Consider the following 4733-nt stretch of genomic DNA (forward strand, 5'->3'; position numbering starts at 1 on the left):
AATAGTTATTTTTAAATGCTTCCATTTTTCGTATAAAATTATTTTATTAAAAAAAATATTTTTAGCTTCCTAAAACACTTCAAGTTTGAGACACATAATCGAATTGATTAAATTCGGTGTCGAATTGGATTTGTGGTTATGCGTGTGGTTGTGGGTGTTGAGGTGGATGTAGTTGTTGATGATACGACGACATACTACCATAATGGTAAACGGGACAAAATAAATTGGTCGATCAAAATAAGTGTTAAGGTGTTTCTTGTCTGTGTTTTTTGGTTATATGGATTGTCGGAAGAAAACATTTTCTTTAAATATTGAGAGATAAAACATAAGGAGATTAAAAAAAAGTGCTTTGAAGTGTGGTAAACTTTGGATGTTGAAGTTTAATTCTAGTTAAAAAATAATTGAAATGAAATAAACCGAAACAAACATGAGAGAGAGAGAGAGAGAGAGAGAGAGAGAGAGAGAGAGAGAGAGAGAGAGAGAGAGAGAGAGAGAGAGAGGACCTAACCGAGCTCGGCTCGAACCACACACACGGCACAATGCAGACCGCAGGTGAGATGGTGCAGACCCATAGCCACACCCTTCGGTCTAAGTCGAACACCAAAATCTAGTGTATGCTTAATTTATCCTATGACAGATTAACAGGTGGCCAAACTAAATTGAACTCCAAAATAGGAAATACATTATAACATGTATTACCATAATAAAATCATACATTATATTTGGATCAAGTAATATAATTTATAGATAGATTCTTAACATTTAATATTGGTTTACAATAGCTTAGGAGAGAAGAATATCTTACATTGGAAGTGTAAACAGAATAAACCACCAACATACGAACAAAAGAAAATGACAAATTAAACGCCGGCTTTTAATCCGTCTTCAAAGATAGCAACAAAAGCATCCATCTCAGAAGCAGAAAGGGAAACGCCAATCTCTAGATCTTCATTTGATTCTTTGCAGGCGCTAATCGATATTGACCCATTGTAATCGATCGAAATGGTTTCATGCTTTTTTGGTTTACCCCATCCGAAATCCAAATCATAAAATTTTAGCTTTGGTGTTCCAGCAACCCCCATCATTGTTGATGGCATCCCCTCCGAGAACAAATCATCGAACGACCCTATATCTTTCACGACTCCATCCTTATCAGTCAAGGTCTTATGTAAACTTTCTCCAAGCAATTTAGCAGCAGTCACGAATCCATCCTTTCCCGTTAAAACTGTAGTTTTTGCTATGGTTATACAACCCCAAACACAGTTCCCGAAGTAAGACTGTGGGACTGGTGGATGCATGCGTGCCCTACAATCGATAGCGAAGCCAAATAGTTCTAGCTCATCGTTGCGTGACTTTGCTATGCAACTCCATGTATAAGCACATGCAACTGTAAAAGATGATGCATATACTAATGTTGGCAGTTGGGTTAAGACCATTTTCTTCAACCGGTTGATATCAGTTCGTGTCAAAACGAAAGTGGCACGAGATTTATCAATAGGTCCAGAAAGGGTAGGAGGTTGATACCCTTCGATAAGAGTTTCAACCTTTGAACGCTTTAGAAAACTTTCATCTAGTTTTGGGTAGTTGACTACTCTATCATAAAACGGCAAAGTTCCATTAGCTAGGAATGACTTATCTGTTCCAGAACATGCAATCGAAGTCCACGCCTTCAAGAAACAAAACCTAGTGCTAGCATCACCAAGGCTATGGTGGTTGGTCATACCAATAGAGATACCATGATATGGAAAAAACGTTACTTGAACTGAGAAGATGGGGATCTTTATGTAATCAGATACTTTAACACCCTTCCCCAGTAGAGGGATAAGGTGATAAAACTTGTCACAGTCTCGAGGATGGTTTCCTGTAAGATCGTTAAAATCAAGGTTAGATTCTTGGAATGTAACATCGACAGAATCACCTTCAACATAACGAATTTCTGGTTTTTTATCAGGAGATGGAAATACGATCAAGTTACCAACGAAAGGAAAAAAATGTTGAAGGGTGATTGATAACGAGTTTTTAAGTTTGGGAACGATGGTCTCAGTGAAGTGAGGTTTTGTAGTTGGGAGGTCATAGAAGAAAAGATGGTGAACCGGAGGGGAGGCGAGCCACAAGATGTCGAAAAAAGTCAGAGTCAGAGACCTGTCGCTTAGGGTGTCCGGTGGTGGCGATACTTGGGATTGTTCAAGAAGAGTGTAGATGGGATGGGAAGCCATGTGATGCAACACCCTTCAATTGCCTGGATTGTATCCCATAACAAGACAAGTTATAGCCTTATAGGGTCTCCGTGGGAGAGTTTGCATGACATTTATCATCCTCATGGATTTTAGTTCACCTTGGATGTGCCGCTTTATTTTATGGTCGTTGTTTTCTTTGTTTTTAGCGAGTATATATATATATATATATATATATATATATATATATATATATATATATATATATATATATATATATATATATATATATATATATATATATATATAACTTAATCATTATTCTTAACAATTGACTCATAACAAATATGAAGAATGATTTTTAATATTATTATTATTATTATTATGTTGAACTCTATTGTTAGAGAACTTGAAATTGTTACCTGTATACAAAGTTATATAGTTAAAAAAGAAAAAATTTATAACTTAAAAAAAAAAAAATCAATATTGTTATATATTAAATAATAATTTCATACCACTATTAGAAAATAGTGGATTTTCCTACAAAAAATAGCTATGGAAAAATTTAATAGGTAATTAGATACAAAATAGCTTCGAATCAGTTACAGAATGGGAGACGCTAATATACTAACGGATAGCTATAAAATAGCTACGGATAATTATCTACAGAATATCTACAGAATAGCTAAGATAAGCATCTGTCACCATCATCTTCTTGTCGTCGCCATCACTTGCTTATTGTCGCCATCATTTGCTTGCCGACACATCACTGTTTCAATTAACTTTTTTGTTGCTTTAATTCGACTTACGTTTTCGTTTTGGGTTTGTAACTTGCTTCTGATTATTGCTTTTAGAATAAAACGAGGTTTTTGTAACTTGCTTCTTGATTATTTATTTTGATTTAGGGTTTATTTTTCTTTTGGTTTCAATTTAATAAAATGGTTTATGTGATTTCGAAACTTTTTTGAAAGTAGATTGTCAAAATTGTTATAAGATGATTAATGTCAAATGGTATTCACAATCTAAGCAACAATTTTTCTTAAAAACAGGTTTGGCCATGAAAAAATATGAATCTATTTGTTGTAATAATGAAAATTTAATATGAACAATATGTTTTAGGATTTAGAGAATGTATAGAAACAATTTTTTTTTTTTAGGATTTAAAAGTTATTAGGCGGATATAAACAACATTTGGTCACTTTGTTTACGAGATATAAGCAACATTAGGTAACTTCCAAAGGCTTAAGACTTTAAATTTTCTTATTCATGGTGGCTTTCACCCTTTGCAAGGTGTTTAATGCAACAAAAAAATATAAATGTTTGCTTCAAAGAATCTTTTGTCTATATCTTTATGATTTAAAAGTGCTATGAAAGAAACTAAAAGTTTAAGAGTTTTTTTCCCTATGTGCAGAGGCATAATATGGTGTGCAGATCGAACTTCCTCCTTAGAAATGCATTCGATTTTCAAGAAAATACAGGTTCAAAAGGTATCATGTATGTTGGTAGTCTTGGAAGGAAATATGTTTTTATTTTTAAGCTAGTTAAATGAAAGACATACAAGCTTATTATAACATCCTACTTTGAGTTTGTTATACTTATAGTGTTGTAATTTTAAAAAAATTCCCAATTGTGGCTATAATTAACAAATAAACAGGCCCGACCCAATACATGGGCGAGTTGGGCTTAGGCCCAGGGCATCAAATATAAGGTGGCATAATATTTATCCAACAATTTATACTATATATATATATATATATATATATATATATATATATATATATATATATATATATATATATATATATATATATATATATATATATATATATATATATATATTGGAACTTTGGCCCAAAAGTTAAGTCCAGTGGCAGCAGTCCAAAAAGAAACGCAGGAGTTTGAAGGCGGAAGCGGGAAGCAACTTCGTGAGCACTAATATCTTGACTCTTGAGAACTTCAAACATCAAATTTGTAACGGGAACCCTTGAAAATCGTGGAGATCGAGGCTCTTAATCGTTGAAGTATTCTTCTTGTGGTTCGATTTCTATTCCTCATTCTTCGTTTCTTAGGCCAAATGGTATACCTATAACGACGAAGTTGGTGGTCGAGCTGTCCACGAACAACGGACGTGCACACCACCCTGTTGTTTCGTGGTGGCTCGTTTTTGTGGTCACTCATGTTCGGGACAACGGACTCGCACGACCAATCCAATTGCAGCTTACGATTTGAACGTTACACTAGCCATTGAACGGCAAGTTTCTTAAAAAAAATTAAACAATTTATTTACATATAAATACAATATTTTTACTCTTTATTTTTTACACCATTCTTCTCTATCTCTATACACAATCTACATACTAAATATTCACAACCAAAAACCATGGATCCCAACCAAAATACCCCTCCAAATTAAAGAAATCGCAAACCCGTTAACGTTTTTGCATTAGATACAACACCTCGCCAATTCCCGACTATAGAGTCACCTCAAGACGGTTTTCTCAATCTACTTCAAACCGGTTCCCCTATCCAACAAACATCACTTTTCCAACAACAATATCA

At 34.1% G+C, this 4733-nt stretch overlaps 1 pseudogene; it reads right to left on the bottom strand.

Moving 5' to 3' along the window:
* Positions 1-734: 734 nt before the first annotated feature.
* Positions 735-2366, bottom strand: LOC145008679 (malonyl-coenzyme A:anthocyanin 3-O-glucoside-6''-O-malonyltransferase pseudogene; annotated as a pseudogene).
* Between the last annotated feature and the right edge of the window lie 2367 nt (positions 2367-4733).

The sequence above is a fragment of the Lactuca saligna genome, chromosome 8 (assembly GCF_052625555.1).
Source record: "Lactuca saligna cultivar CGN05327 chromosome 8, ASM5262555v1, whole genome shotgun sequence".
NCBI classification, from domain to species: Eukaryota; Viridiplantae; Streptophyta; class Magnoliopsida; order Asterales; family Asteraceae; genus Lactuca; species Lactuca saligna.